Source organism: Atheta coriaria, unplaced genomic scaffold (genome assembly GCF_025399875.1).
Source record: "Atheta coriaria isolate IRGN ID8LTWV9N9 unplaced genomic scaffold, Caltech_Dcor_3.1 hic_scaffold_6_pilon, whole genome shotgun sequence".
In the NCBI taxonomy this organism is placed as follows: Eukaryota; Metazoa; Arthropoda; class Insecta; order Coleoptera; family Staphylinidae; genus Dalotia; species Dalotia coriaria.
The window spans coordinates 1,913,881-1,931,351 of record NW_027045448.1 but is presented as its reverse complement, the minus strand read 5'-3'; the positions used below and the strand labels follow the sequence as shown (position 1 = coordinate 1,931,351).

The window sequence follows — 17,471 nt, the reverse complement described above, 5'->3', positions numbered from 1 at the left end:
TCTTCCCATTTGATCTGTTTGTCTTCTTCCATTCGTCTATATTTCCGTCACATGTTCTCCTATTTGTATCTATGATTTTCTATTTTACGTGGTGTAGCATGTCCAAAACTAAACTCAAACTAAAACATACACTATAATAACATGGCTGTGGCTTTTACTCTCCTGCACGCAAAAGTCTTGCATACATTTAAACAGATGTGTCTTCTGCAAATAACTCTCAAGTATAATTCATATACCGCATATATTATTGCAGGTGTTTTTGAATAAGCATATACATACCTACTTATATCATTTGTGTGATAATAATAGCTTTTTTCAATAAAATGTGTTTATTGTCCGTTTCTCATTTCAATATCAAAGTAGTGAAAAAAGTGAAAAAAGAAAAATATAAATTATGATATCATACACAGTTCACACGTGGAAAAATCGATAAATTAGCTTAATTAATCTAGCACGCATGCATTATTCATTCAGAACCAAAAATAAATATGCATTTCACGCTTAATGCTGGTACTACAAATAAGTGCGTGCATGAATTGCGTTCGAAATTCAATTGGATTCCACCATCGGTTTCCTCATCGATATGCGTTGTTAATACAGAAAATATGTTAAGTAACAACACGTATGCAAGTGTTGTCCGTATGTATCGACAAGTTTCGGAACATGTACGATGTACGGACGTCAACACTCGGCCACGCGGAAAGATTTATACGCTCACTTCTCGCACACGGCATTCCTATCGGATCCGTGGTTTCATTCTTCCACCATCGGCTACATGGTGATTCCATTCCCGCCGTTGTTATGCTTCTAGTTGCGGTTGCGTGTTTTAATTGTTGAAAAGTAGATATAATAAAACGCGCGCTGAATGAAGAACGATGCCTGATCTTCCCAAACTCGGATAAGTGATTCCCGGCTCGAATTAGAAAAATATTAGATTAGTGACCGGCGAAGATATATGGGTCCCGTACAGCGAGGAAAAGAGGATGTAACTTTTTCGAAACGCTACAATGAGAAATGAATGAATATCTAAGCAAGACGCAGAGCAGTCGAATTTAAGAACGGTGCGGCATTTGCATTGGCATCCAGTTAGCCTTAATTTAAATTTGTTCGTTTTGGGTTCTTCTTCTTTGAGCTTAAACTCGAGCCGAGTTCTTTTTCTGATTATCTGATTATTCCTTCGGCGTTCATCGGCTTTAGACTCTCTTCTTGTTTCTCGCTTCGCTCTTATTGCACACTGTCAAGGAGTTAAAATACAGACAGTTTCTTTAAATCCGCACTAAATTAAATGCCACTGATTCATAAAGTATATAAATACAAACACGTACATCAATTGATGTGGAAAAATTTATTACATTGGAAATTTATTCTTGAGAGGTGATTTGATACATTCGGTATATAGGCGTTCGTTATGTCAGTTTTAACTAATAATATTCAGGTCGGAATCGATTTTTATGGCTTCCGCTTTTGGTTATTAAATTACCTTCGCTTGCCGAGCTGCCTTAAAGATTCCTCTTGGCGCTTCTTCATCGTCGCAGTGCAGACTCCAGCACATATAACTGTAATCCATTTATACGATTTTCTACAAATATTTTAACAAACAAAGAATATAGATTGCAACAGATTGATATCTTCTTGATATTAAATCAACATTCTGCGAAACAAATCCAAAACGCAATAAATATAATATACAAACATTTAAAGTTATATTTACGTTTACAAATCAAGGTACCCGCAGATATTAAGATACACATGCAATTAAATAATATGCTTTAGTTGACAATATTACACATAGTCAGTTGGGTTTTGTTATATTCGAAATCAAGCATTTAAATCTTTACGATTTCCCATCGTACAACCACAATATGTGATGTAGAGTGAAGATTGAAGTGTGACGTTGCAATTTTTGTGCCGCTGATTACAGCCACTTTCAACGAAAACGAACACTTTCTTTAAGCTCCACAATGGTTTCAAATAAAAAAGTGATAATGGCTGAATGCACTATGATTATATCTGGAACTTATGCTGGTACCCAGTGCAATATCGTTGCCAAGTGCATAAAGCACAATTATGTTTATGGTGCACAAAGGTAGAACCACACGTATGTAGCATGTCAGGACATTTTCTGAGACTGTAAAAGTCGACAAATAAATAATCAGCGAACCAAGCGAACTCCAGGAATCAACGAACCGACGAGCGCGGACATTATTTCAAAGCTAATGCCCGTGTCCACCGTCGTTCTTTTATTTTTAGAAGATTTTTCTCCAGGGCGGCAAGTTGCAGGTTGCTCTCTAATAAATTATCGCAAGTGGGCATTTAGAATAATCGCTGGAACAATGTGCACAATGTGTGTGATCGCCCGTGTGGTATATGCTTGTCGCCTCGTTTGATTTTATTTATGATAATATTTACTTTTATTGCGTGTGAGTAATAGCCGAGTTGAAGTTTCTGCTATGGTAAAGTGCAAAGTGCTTTTTACTAAATTTAACTTGGTAAAATCGGTTAATTTTTTAAAATGAGATCTTAATCAGTATGAGCTTAAATAATACATTTTTGCACGCTAAATTGAGCTGTCAGTGGAAGTTTTTAATTTAATGATCTAAAAATGACAGTTTTAAGAAGAGTTTCATTTCGAGCCGTTCGTAATTTTAGTCCAAACCAAATAACATGGAAACTTCGTTAGAAGGTCAACAACATCTATATCGAATCAGATAAATATCGTCATCACATCCTCTGCTTCGTCTTCGTCGCCATCGACCTCTTCTTCTTGCTTTTCTTGTTTTTCGCTGCGCGCAGTTAAAACGTGTTCGTCTTCCTGCCTCCGCGTTGAGCTGCTTGCTGGAGTGGATGTTGGGCGAAGTTATATATACGCAGCGTGCATGTTCATCTCGTTTAACGTCTTCACTTGCCCGAACTGCGCATCGGGCATTGCCGGCGTATGTGGCCGGTCGCTTGGTCGTCGTCGTCTTCATCCTTCAATTAATTTCAGCCCAATTAGTTCGTTTATCAAAGTAAATCTCCCAACATATCTCGCGTCCGCCGTCCCAGTACATGGTATCAGAGCTGTTTCTCTTTTTAGGTCTTCTTAGTTGAACATTTTAGGTTCGAACTCGTATACTATCGAAGTTGGCTGATTAGAGTTGCTTGACGGCTTTTCAAGTTTGCTTCTTCTTTTTTCTTTATATTACCTCCGATTTTTTTACATTTTCAGTTTAATATTTAATTTTGGGTAGTAAACATCGATGACTTTTGTATTAAATACTGAAATAAATTCTCGTCACAGTGTCCTCAACACAATTGCAGTCAATCATCTTGTCTTGTCTTGTTCGGTAACACCGTAACAAAATTGCTCAACGACAGGAAGATGTTTATGACATCAGAATTAACATCTCATTCGTACGACTGTTTTTATAAGACCAACAAACTTAAACTTGCAGCGAAACAGAGAATATGTCAAGTACAATATTATCATATGCGTTCATAAAAACTCTTCCTCCACATGCGTTTTTTTCTTTGTACGTGAATTCACCGAATAAAAGAACGTGTGACTGAATCTTTTGTCGTTTGTGATTGTCACTTGCTGATGTTGATGTTGCCTAGGATGAGCTAATGAGATAAAGACTCAGAAAAACGTTAGATCCCACTTCCCGCTCCTAACATCAAATAGTTTACGACTTTTGAATGAGAACACTACTTAAACTGTGTTTTCCTCTTCCGCTTCTAAATCCAAGATTCCTGCGGTACTTCACATTTCACACACTTGACCAACTGAAAATGAAACATAGCAAATTAATTATATGGAATATCCATATAAAAAATAAAATTAGTAATAATCGTATAAGATACGGATTAATTTGGTATTAATCGAAAGTATTCATAACGGCATTTGGGGTTTTCAATAGGCAGGCACGATCAAATGCTCAAACACATTTAGATGTTTATCGTATACTTAATACCTGAGATTTTAGTTGTTTCAGGGCGTCCAGAATTCCATACGTTTTTGACTGTGTCGTGCTTATGCCATTACATCATGACCGCTTGGTAATGAAATCAAAAATCAAATGTGGGTGGCAATGTCACGACTGATTTAATTTACCAAACGAAAATAATTATATTTGGTGAATAAGCCGTTTTATCTAGCCAAATTATTCGAATATCTAGATCTATAAAACTTCCAAATTATACCAGTATCATTTATGTACTACAAATTTTTGTTAAAAATAAAAAAAATCGCTTATAATTAAAAGAAAGAAGATAAGTTTACATGTAATTGTTTAATAATTACAGGTTATTCAGTTTGAATCTTATTAATTAAATGTTGACTACAGTTAGAATTTGCCCATTAACTAAACTTTATAGGTATAAACATGTTCACATAAAAAACGTTTTATTTGGTTAGCAAATTGATGTTCGTGTTTTTATGTGACGCCAAGCGCAATAAATTGTATTTCGTCAATAATTTTGCTTCTTTGTGCACATACGCTAATAATTTTTCATCTTGAGTTCATAACAATATATATTATTTTAAATGGGCACTTGTTGAATACATCGATATTATTCTATACGATTTCCTCTCCTCTGTGTTCGCATTCAAGTTGGATGTTTCCACACACTTCTTATGCATGAGAAATGTGAGAACGGCTTGCCAGGTGAACCATCCAAAAGAGATATACGCATTAATTTAATTAATCGATACCGAAATCAATTTATCATCTTTATAATCGGTTGCCTTTATTATTACTCGCATAAGTTATGCGTGCGCGTACAATCGAAGCGATGACACTACCTACAATTGGAGCCACAAAATATAGTGGGAACAAGAAGTTTTGAGAATAATGATTATCTGATTATTATCGTCAATATCACTATCAAGACACATACTCTGGTATGTGCGGTGTTTCATGTGAATTAAACAATTTTTGTTTAGTCACACAAAAGAGTGACCACATAAATAATGAAGCAATATTAATTCATGATGTTTAATATTTTTATGGCCGTCGTTTGATAATCTGATGACTTAATACACTTTATACAATGTTTCTAGATGCTATCGCCATCACTTTATATTATTTATTATTCATTGCTTGATTTACATTTATGCATCGTAAATATTACTTGGATTAATCACCAAATTATTCAATCATTTATTTCAATTTTAGTTATAATCGGCTACTGTCTAAATTATTGTTGGGATATAAAATTAGACTATAAACTTTTCCTAATAATCTTTTTACGACATTAATCAATACAACAACCATAATTTGCAAAATTGCAACGTTCGAAAGTTAATATAATATTGTATAGTTTTAAAATCCATATTAATATAAAATGTAGCTTTTAATTTTCAATTTCGGTATGTCATTTAATTAATTACCTGAGTTGAAATTATTATAATATTGTCCATATTGTTAGTTAATTGATTTATTCACAACTCCATATCGATGCCTTGATTATTAATTATAAATGATTTGTGTATCGTATGGGCCGGGGATTTTGCAACAGTAACAAATTGTTTTCCGTATTAATAAACATACATCACGTGCTAAACTTTGCACTGCACGAGTTTACATCATTAATTTCGAGCCACACCACCGGAGATAACAATGCAATTTTAATTTACATTTAAATTAAACTTTTTTCATACGCGCAAAGCGTGCGTTCGCATTAGATGGCGCGTATGTTTGTATAATGAGCTCAAGCAGATTTCAATTACGAATATTATAATGCGTTTCTAATAGGTTAAAATATATCGAGCACAAGAAATTAATTACGTTTCCCGAGCGCGAACCATTCATCAATATTTCGTGGCCTATTTCGCTCTGATCAGCTCACTTACCACACAGCCAGACAGAGCGCACCCTACGCCGGAATGATTCAATAAACGCTCTCTTCGTCAGGCTGAGTTTACGTTCCATTTTCGTTCGGTTTTCGTTTAATTTTCGTTTCGTTATGCACGCTGGAGTATAGAAGATGGCGATAGTGATGGCGACGGCGATGCTTCATGCACTCGGCTAGCTCGTTGAATTTTAATCGAATAAGTAATTCGGTTCACGCTGTTTCTACACGATTGCTAACATTATTGGTAACATTACCTCGGCCGGCGTATGCATGACTCACTCGCGTCAATGTTACACCAGTCGAGTTTCTTATTGCTTACCTGATTCTTAAATAAACCTCATTTAAATTGCAAAATTATATACTGACTATGCGTTGCGAATGTTTGATTTCTATTAAAATATTATATTTCCTCCCAATATCACATTAAATAAATGCCCTAGGATTTTTAAAGGCAAAGGAGGTTGTTACCCTATTTTAAAGAAAGTTTGTGATAAAATTTTTTTGACACAAGTCGCAAATTCGCCACTACAGAGCTAAAAATGTAAAAAAACAAAAATTAATTAGCATTGTTTATTGAATGTTACTATAAGATAATGATCAAAGCAGAGCCATATCACATTCCTAAGTTTTTAATATTAATTCAGAGAAATTATAACGAATTCATTTTAACTTTAAAATTATAAGTATATTATTTTAACTACTACTCAAAAGTACAAAATATTGTATGTATTAAATATTTTTATAGCATCACAAACTACCTACCTGTCCAAAAGCATTGATACTTCACACGAAATTGAACAATCTTGTTGACTTTGTAAGTACGCGTTTATTCAAAAATAAATAAGTTGCTGACATTTGTCACCACGCAGGGGGGCAAAACTAATGAACAGCACGCCGTACAATCACCAGTTGAACACTTCCTGAAAAACACTTCAACTAAATTGTGTAACACGGAGTCGACTAGACTATCTAACACGAAGCGTTTTGTTTTAACATGTTCATCCAATAAATTAATAGTAACTATGAAAGCTTGTCCCGCCAGGAAACTTTTACGATTTTAGTTATACATGCATAGAAATATAAAAATAAACTAACAATTATGTAAATGCTAACTCAGTGACAAATAGTTAAAACTGAGCCGTGAACGCATATCCTTTTACAGTCTTCAATTAAAACTCAAAATTAAGATTAGAATTTGATAAATTCCACATAAAAATCAGTAGCCGGTTGTTTACTGTTACGGTGCCGCACGGATGCTACTGGAACTTGTAGTTCTTACGTAAATTTCTATCCTAGCAAACGAAAATTGCTCCATAAAGATATTTGATCATGTTAGGAAACTTGTTTCGTAGAAGCGCTCGATACTTAGAACTTGGGCATTAATGAAGTTTGAATATTTTAATAAAACACATTATGCTTTTAATGCATTTTCTCCAGGCGATTTTAAAAGTCTTATCAATGCGTGTACAACTTGTAGGTATTTTTGTTTCCAACTCAGAGTTTTCAATGTAAAGCAAGACTTAAGATATGCAAAACGTTGCATAATGATGCAAAAACCTGCAGGTTGTAAAGCTTATTAGCAAATGATGATTGAACCTGGCGATCATTTCTTTTAAATTGCAATAGGCAAGCAATTTGGTGCGATGTGCATAATATATCGATGTGCTGTTCACACAGAAGCGCGCATGCAACCATACTGAATAATTTAAATAATTATTTTATACTTAATCTTCTAACGTGTGCAATTCATTTTAGTAATGTAATCGCGTGGCAATCTTGCAATTTCAAGTATACATATATAGGCCTCATCTCAGAATTTTATAGTTTGTTCTTATTTTATCACATTTTGAACGCATGAAGTAAATTAGATTAAAAGTAATTTAAAGCGATTCCAGATTAGTATTTTGATAAACTTAGTTAAAAGTTGCTTCTGAATAACTCAAATGATATGAATCATTAACGTAATCGGGAAATGTTGACGCGGTGCACCTTCCAAGTAGTCATATCTCATCAATTAGATTAGAAAATATGTAAAAAATCTTTGGTACACTTGTGGTATTTCGTTTAATTAACTAAATCGTCTAGTAGCTAAAAAATCTACTTATAAAAGTGTTTGAAGTTCATTAATTTTTAAAGATGGATGTGATTACAGAATATTGCATATTAAATGAAAGGAATACAGCTTTTGAACCCGCCGATTAAAAATTTAACTTTATTAAAATTGGCAGCGGAGAAAGAAAATCTTTGATATATAAAAATGCTCACAATAATACAATTAAATTAATAAATATTTTAATAAATAGATGGCGCTAATGTATTGAAATACCAATTTTTCAGTTTGCTTCTTTTTCTATTATAATGGACTTTAGATCTCCATTATTAAATTATAAATATCACAAAATAAATTACTGGAATTTTACATATTTTTTTGTTTTTGGAGAACATCATTATTGCATTATTTGTTAGCTCCGTTTTGAGCAAAAAATTAAAATGATAACATGTATTTGCCATTACGGTAATTACTTGCTTTACATTTGGTTGCACATGAATAAATGAGTGTCCTTAGTTTGAATTGAAATTTTTGTTTGCTCATTAAACTTCCAACACCTACATCAAACAAAAAGCGCCATAAATAGAATCAGTATAGGTATATATTATCAATTTTTAACAATGAAATGCAATTTGCAATTTAATTTTCAATGTTGGTTTTAAAGAACGGTGTTTAATAAATATGCCAGTACCTACCTATTGCATAAAAACGAATATTTATTGTAATCATAGTTTATTAAGCAACATCATTGATACAATATTTGTATTTTCATAAAACAATTCTGAATTATTTGGTTTTATTAACGTAAATTCTGTGAATAAATAAAAATTAGTTTGGTCATTTGAGGTAATGTTTATTTGCCCTTGGGACAGATTGCGTTTAATGGATACACCACAATAAATTTCATATGTATTTATTTCACTGTAATTCCATTTACGCGTAACTGTTTCCCTGGAATATTTAAATAATCATAAATTTATTGAGTTATAACAAGATTCTAATTCTTATTAAATAAATTATGCATTCATATTTGTACATAATATAATATAATACTTTAATAATTAAAACAGCAAATTAGATTAAATTCTAGTTTATTGTCATTTATTGAACTGCAGCATTTGTTCATTATTAATTAAAATAAGGTAATTTTTATTATTTATTACTTATTATTTATTTATTAATATTATTATTAGTATTATGTTTATTATTATTATTTGTTGTAGTTGTTATTTACATCTTCTAATTTTTGCTTCGCTTGGGAATATTCTGCGAGTGTTCACCAGTATACGATAAGAAACATACGATAACAAACAAGTTTAAAGAAGGCAGTCTACACATTTTGACATGTCCGCAGAATTAGTCAGTACACTACTTTTATTTGTAGACTTCAGTCGCGTGAACTTATGTGCTGAATTATAAGTGTGTGATGTGTGCCTCGGTGATTATCTGTTGTGGACTTCTCGCAGGTATTACCACCAATATTTAAAACTCGGCTATGAAACACAAGTTCATTATGTTTGCTTTTTATTAAGTTAACGTGATCATTGATATTGATTATTTCTATTTTACAACGTGCAGTGTTACAAGTTGATTTGATAATTTGACATGTTGCGTCTTTGTGACATTGTAACACTTGCAACACTTCTCATTGTAAAATGGAAATAAACAAATTAATTACTTGCTGCGTATTGTAACTTTCTGCCTCACTACCAATGCACTAAAAATCGTTATGTCCTTCGTGTTTGTACTTCATTTGTCTCACTGAAATTCTTTTCAAATGCATCCAGTCCAACGCCATGGTATCTAATTTCGAGTAATTTACATTACCAGCACACCACAATTATAGTTAAAATTAGAAGCCACAGCAAAAATGCTCAACACATATTACCAATAGGTGTTTTAAATTTTCTCTGTGGCGCATAATATTATTTTACATTAGGTAACATCTCTAAAAGCATCAAAACATCAAACAAAACTACATGGAACCAGCTCCCAGGTCCATATCGCTATAAGCTAAGCTTAGAGAATTAATTTCTTTGCTTCCATCTACCACACTCATATACCTATCGCTGGTAGCACTCGGTGTATGCAGCGTAATAAGTAATAAGTTGGGTTTCTTTCTTTCAAAAGAATGAAAAATATGCTGCCGTTTGTGGTGTAACGGCCGATATGTGTATTGAGCAATTTAAGTGAATATTAGAGGAAAAGCATTTTGTCTTTGTCCCAGTGAAAAAGAACCCACGTATAAATGCATTTACAAGGATATGAGTGCCGGTTCGTGTTCGTGTACCATCTACGACGGTGTATGTTTAATGCATAAAACAACATGCTTTATGGTTATTCTTTGCCGCTGGTAGCAGGTTGGCCGAAACTGAAGTAGAACCGGAAGCCCTGGGCGCAAAAAATAAAAGCTACATAAGCGGCTTACCCAAAGTGCATTTTTCATATAAATTTGTACAAAGCTTTCTTACTATGAAATTTTAAATGAAAATTTATTCTTAGAAAAAATTAATTAGGACCTATTATAAAAATTGTAATTATTTATTTTTACTTTCAGGGAAATTGGTAGTTCAAGAACTTCCAGATTGACTTAAAAGGGTAAGAATTGTAAATAAAACTGCTTTCATTGCATGAATGATTCAATTTACAAAGCATCTTTGAAATAGTGGATATTATATATTCTACAGTGAACTATTTACGAGTAGTAAAACTAAGAAAAAAAAGATCAAGTGTATTTTCATTTCATTTGTAGCGTATGTTGACGAAACTATGAGCAATAAAAACACTGATTACGTGCTATTTACGCACGTTTGTGTCTCATTTCGTGTCGTAAAATCAATTCATAGCACAATTGACACATAAGTCTGGTTACAGTCCTAAAGTTGCCATGACGTATCCGAGTACAAAGAGCAAAAACAAATTAATCGAAAATAAATGAGCATCGTTCACTTATATCATTTTTCAATTTCGGTTTTACAAGAAGTGGCATTATTACTGTGACCAGGTTAAAAACATGTCAAAAATTTAAGACTCTGTGACACAACATGTTTAATTAAATCCGAAAATAGATATCCACGCAAAATATACGAGTATGCTTTTATTAAAAAAAAAAACATTTAAATTAATTACATAAAAACTTATTTTCCAAATTATGTTTGTCTTAAAAATAAGCTTTGGTATTTTAAATTCGGATCAATGCACCTACTTGTCCTGAAAATAGGTGAAAATACCAAAACACGTGTGCTACTGTAGTCATGGATGTCGTTTTAGGTTTTAGCCTAATTTTGATAGAAATTTATTTGTATCCGTGCCCACAAAGCTAAACAAAATACTAGAAGCACATGTTTACCCTACGATTAGGCGGAGTCTTGAGAGTTTTGTGGTTAGTACAACTATTTATACTTTTCTTTGAGGTTAAAAACACGAATGTAGTCGGGGTTCCTGTAACAAACAAAGTATTAATATTATTTTTAAATAATAAAGTTACGGGCTTTACAAATTTAGTTGCCTATACAAAAGGCTTAACATTTTTGTTAAGTTTTGCAGTTTATTTAAGCCAAAATTACTATGCCAGGAATATTTCCCATTAAAAACCAAGATTAACTATTTGTGTTAATAGAGAAAAGAAAAATGGTAATTCCTGCTTGCTTTAGGCGGAAAGTTCGCGCTAGACTTTCCGGATTCACTTCTGCTGCCACATCTACATCTCTATCTGCATTTACGCAATTGTGTATTGTCTTCCAGCCACGCCGTCTACCTTGAACAATGTATTCACGAACGCTGCTTTCGGCGCACTTTCAACGTTCTATCGCTCTAATCCTTTGGCGAAATTCCCTTAATGCAGACGTTAATTTACTTAACAGCCTTTTGCTACTATTACTCCTTCTCTCATTCTTCGCGCTCTCGTTGTTTCCACTCCTTTCCGCGCACCATGTAAGTATTAGTTTTGGTCCTCTTCTACAGTTTCTAATGCTTGCGCTTGTAACCGTGCTGTTGCTTAGCTGAAAACTCGCAAGCAAGATACATGCAACCGCGGTACCGTGCGCGCATTCTACCCTCGGCGTCAATGTATGTGTGCGTTAAATACTTCCATATACTCGCATTCTATAATGGAGCGCAACGTTTTAACGTAGCGTCGGCCTCTCGTCGGCGGCGGCGATGGCTGTGCGGTTCCATAGATGCGGAGCAAATTGCGGCGCCCTATTAACCTCTCATACGTAGCATTCGCCGAAGGATTCGCGCACAACCTTGCCGCAGCGTTGGGCAGATTAATACTCCTAACGCTATTAGCTAATGGTTAATGGGTACAAGAAAATAAAAAGTCGACAATGGAGTGCACGAAAACTGGGAAGGGGCAAATTGATAAACATCTACTCTCTGCAAACCAAAACAAAAACATTTTCCCAAGGCTAAGTGTATTTTTAATGTGGATTACGATTTCCCATACGCATTACCACACGAATTTGTTAAATTGAAAAATTGCATTTTATTGGTAAACTACGTTTTGTTATTGGGACTCCTAGTATTGTATTTGGAAAAATTGGAAAATTGAATTTATGTTTAAAATTTGGCGATTGTGTCACGTTCCTAGCAAACGTGTGTGCTGCTGAGTATGGTGTAAGTTTTAGATTATCTTACAGTACACAATGGCAAATTGTAGCTCCGGAATAAACAAAACTTTGTTGATTTACCGCGCGCATTCCACTCACCCCTTCATAAAACCTCGACGAGCTTTTCCCCGACCGAACATAACTCCGCGATAAACACACGTCTCCACAGACGTGCGTCCATGCCCCGGCTCACAACAATTCCGATACAGCTCGAAGGGAGCTCCCAGCAGCTCTCAGCCGGCCGGAATCAGTGATGCCCTCGTTGCCGACTTCGGTTTGCGCTTCTTTACGCGCACGCGGCGACAAATAGAATACGGGAGAGCAGTTATCTGCGTTCGGCTCGATGTTTATTTAGACATGTTATTGTCTAGGGCGCATCTTAACCGAAACGAAACGCCAAACCCCAACAGCAAAGCGCCGCGCAACCCGGCGCGGTTCTTCTTCTTCCTGTCGCTTTACGCTCCCGCTTATATTGCTTCCAGCTCCCGGCACCACCAGCCGGCAAAAGCAGAAACTCAAAACGTTTTCGTTTGTGTACTTAAAAGTTATTCGCGCTCGAGTAACGCATCTACGAATACAGGAAGCAACGGCGTGGTGCTGTGGCGGTGCGCAGGCATCTAGATGTGTGACTTAGCGTTGATACGTCGGCTTACGGCATGACATTACACATACATTTATATGAAACAGATATGTGAATCTGATAGATATGCGCGGAGCACACGCGAAGGATGAAAGCGGCTCGGCGCTGCGGGTGCATGCATACATTATGTAAGGGTTGGCAAGACAAATATGCGAGGTTTGTAATTATCTGCGGTGTAATTGTCAAAGTTTGAACAGATTCCGCTGCTGATACATACAGCGCACGCTAACTTATGCCTCGGTTTTATTTGATAGCTGTCATAAATAATAAACATGAATACATTATGTGTGTTTACAAAATATGATTTTTAATATTATGAATTTAATAAAGGGATCTGCAAAGGATTTTGAAGAAACAATTTTAACCTCTAAAGTTGACATTTACGTTGAATGCAGTCCAATAAGTTAAATTCCACTATCAATATTTGAGTATTAGTAAAAGTTTACATATTATCATGTTGTCAAGCAAATCGTGCCAACAAAATCCAAAAATACTAAACTCAAAAATATACTAAATTCATATTAAGTTAAATTATAGAAATTTTTAAATTTTAATAAGCAGATTGCAGTTAAACTAAGGAATAAAGTACATAAATCAATCAGTTTAATTTTAACGTGTTAATTGCTTTTGCTGGGCCGCCTTTTGCCTTCTGCGAAAAGCCGTTGCAAATTTGAATCACAGTTTTCAGAAGTTCTCATAAATACGGTGCCTTATGATTTGTTCGGCAAACAGTAAACAACAATAAAAAATTAAGAACATATATTCTCGAAGGTAATTAGCTGATTCGTAAATTATATTTTGAAGTTACATTGAAGTAACTTCTTGACATTTATTACTAAATACCCTCTTCTGGATTACATGGCAGATACTACCTCATAAACACTAATTTATTTACGGTTGCACTGAAAAATTAATTGAAAATTAAACGCACCGTGCGATTATAAATCATATCTGTGAAAATAAATCAAAGTTGCAATACTTTGAGTACCTTCTTCGATTTTTTTCTCTTTTCTTCCTAAAAGAGGTGGATTTGTTGGTGCAACTCACACCACACAAAAAGATAACACTTCATACAAGTGAGGGCCTTCCCCTTTATTATTGCGAATGGCAGTTTCTAGCTTATATTAGACACCTACTGATGCCCCCTAGTGGATATAGTTGCGACTCCTGTAATAGATTTTAATGTGCGTTTTGTGCGGTTTGATGGGATGAATCTAATCTAAACAGAGGCGAATCTCTATTAAGTACTAAGCTGGCAGTATTTTGATTCTATTAAAAGTGACTGTTCCGCCTTCTACCAGCCACCACTTCCATTACTTTAGGCAATAACAGTAAGACAAAAGCCAAAAGCGTCTAGGGCAAAGTCTAGCTTGCATTCGACGCATCCCCCAATCAGTGTATCGCTTCGGACCGAATTTCACTTCTGGCAACACAACCGGCCTCACTCAAGCGCACCGATGAATCGTAATAAATAACCAGATAAGTCTTATCTAGAAATGCTACACTCACGGATCGACTATCACTCGCAGCGAAATATATAGCATTGGGGGAATTTCTAATTAAGTAATTGAATCGAATCATAGTGCGAAGATTTTGGCCCGAATTTGAAATTATTTTGTATATATTTTTGATTGGTGTCAATATCGACCATTAAATTCGTTTGTGGGATGTATTCAGTGATTTGTAGAGAGATTTAATGGACTCGCAGCAAACCAATTGGGGCCTATCAGCGTAATGCCTTCTACATCCAGTAGAAGACGTTCGATACTTTCAATTAGTTAGATAAATCCACGTCGGGCTAATCTTATCTGTTCCTAGTATTGATAAAACCAGCCAGACACTAAGTAAAATACCTACCTTCTCAATGAGCTAATGTAAAGATACTGTTTAAACGAAAAACAGACGCCATAAACTTTAATTCCGGCGTTTGGTCCAAAACATGAATCTCACGCATTCACGCAAAAAGTGAAAATGATTGATATCAATATAAATGTTTGCTCAAATGATGATCAATGAAGCATCAAAAGTATATAACACAGGATGACGTTAGCAACGCTTAAGTTACTTAAAAGTTAAAATGTATTCTTTTTTAGTATTTCTGGTGTTTCAAAAGAAATAAGTGTCCAAACGTTCAAAGTTTTCAATTGTGAAGTGATAGATTATACTTGAACATTAGAAAGAAGATCCTAGTCATGTCTCGCATAATTAAGCACGATTTATTTTCGGTTTTAAGTTTTTAAGTTTTCAGATTATTTTATTCTATCAATTCGTTGGTCAGTTTGTGTGTCTGTCTCAAATTTAATCATAGGAAGCGAATCACTTTGTTTTTCATTATCTGTTCAGTGTTGGTCATCATTGAAAAATCACTGTAAATAGATTATCCAGTTTTATTTGAAGTGAGTACTTATTTTTCCATGGCTGTTTACACGAAATGCATTTCATCCGGCTTGACAAATAAAACGTTCAGATTACTTTTAAAGTCATTTTATCAAGTAGATACCTACTTATACCTATAAATGGACACAATCGAATAAAATGATTATGTTATAAAGTAGAAGTCGAGAGTAGGTAATGTTTTATACGCAATTACATATTATTTTAAATGCTGTAAATTTTTTTTATTTCACCGACATTCGTTTTATTGCTTTTGATGGCATTTTATTTAATAAAGAACTTAGTTTTTATGAACGTGTTCCATTGCATGTATTGTACTGTGGCAGGAAGAGGCCACACGATGCTTCACATGGACTATAATATTTTATTATGAAGTGGCACTCGCGCAATCACGAATCACGTCCATCGGCCGAACGAAGCGCACCAGTTGAATTTTATTTGTCTCTAGCAATAAAAAGATAATTAACTGAATCAATGACCGCCGCAGAAATAAATAAAAATGAACGTTCATAAACATAAAATATTTACTAATTAAAGAGGCATTATTACTGATTGATCATTATAATATAGACCGGTCACCTCTTACGTTTAATTTCTTCCGAGATCGGTTTAGCATAGCTTTCCTGTGGCTAGAGCTTTGGAAACTTTTGAAAACCGAGGCAAACACGCAATCGTAAAAATCGGATTTAAACTTTTAATTTCTTCTTGTTTCTTCTCGTGCCACACGATGATCCTCTTGTTCGTACCGAACACATTTTTTTTATTTGCGCTCCTGCATAGCCCTCCAATTAAAACTTTAATTACACCAAATATATATGTATAAATAAATTTAATTCGCCTATAAATTACAACCGAAGCTATGACTTTTATTGGAAATAAAATAAATACTTTTGAACTAAATATGATTTTTGTTGTTTTATGTACGCTGCGTCTATGAAAATTAGTCAAAATTAAAATATTTCCCAAGTTTAAATATCTTCAATCAATTAGAAACATTTTTTAGATAAATTAATTACCTAGTAGTTTATTGTTTCATTTAAAAATCAAAGTTCTGAAGTTGTTAATCATAGAAACAGTTATGGATGATTTTTAATTTCACTACGGAGGTAATTAATATTTCTGTATGCACGAACTTTAAATATACAGGCACGTCTTGAAATTTACCCTTTTTACTTTATGAATTAAACATAATTACAAATTTGGCAATAAAATATTTAACATATTTGCCTGATATAAAAATCTAGTATAGTCTAGGTGCTTATTCTGATTATAATTTAAAACATTTCAGCAACCAGTGTTAGCAACTTCAGTATTTTCAATTAGGTGTAACCAAAGTCTTGCGATCGGCATAACAAATGTATGCAATTGCAACGTATTTAACTGCTCTTAGCAATCGTGTTTCGCTGTACCTGCTCTTCACTGCAACTGCAATTGCAGCTGGTTTGCACGCCTGTCGATATTGAACTCGAATTTCATTTTTCTCACATTTCTGCAAGTCTGTATTTCCTCCTTTGGCTTCGCGCGGCAATCCGGCTGACTAATGGTAACATCTCTCTGTGAGCGTATCTAACAAATAAGCATGAACTAGCTGTACGTCCGTGTACTTAGTTGTTAAGCGTGGAGAACTGGTAAAAAGCCGCTAACGCAAATTACACACACACGAGACGTTAGTCTGAGTTAAATGCCAATTCATAGAGGATGTTTTCCAGTGAGTGGCGCCGAAAAAAATTGTTGATTGATGCGTATTCGAATTAAGCGAATTAATTTCCATCATTTGCTTCTTCATACAGATACGTAATTTTAGTTGTAATTTAATAAAGTTCAAATTGATATTACTTTTGGGATTTTGCAGAAGAGGTAGAGGTAGGTAGTTTATATTTCCATATATTCGTTAAAATCTAAATCCAAGGTCTGAGTCTTAGCACTCCAGAACAAAAACATC

The 17,471-nt window shown here is 34.3% G+C and overlaps 1 protein-coding gene across 2 annotated transcripts in view; it reads left to right on the top strand.

The window, feature by feature from the left end:
- The window catches only part of rst (irregular chiasm C-roughest), a 223,593-nt gene that overhangs the window by 81,344 nt on the left and 124,778 nt on the right, over positions 1-17,471 (top strand). The window contains exons 1-2 of one of the 2 annotated variants that reach the window (XM_065304215.1): positions 9,273-9,351; positions 10,443-10,483. The gene's annotated coding sequence lies outside the window, so the exon portion shown is untranslated. Of the gene's footprint in view, positions 1-9,272; positions 9,352-10,442; positions 10,484-17,471 lie in introns of those variants that run through there. The other variant, XM_065304214.1, reaches the window with a different exon arrangement.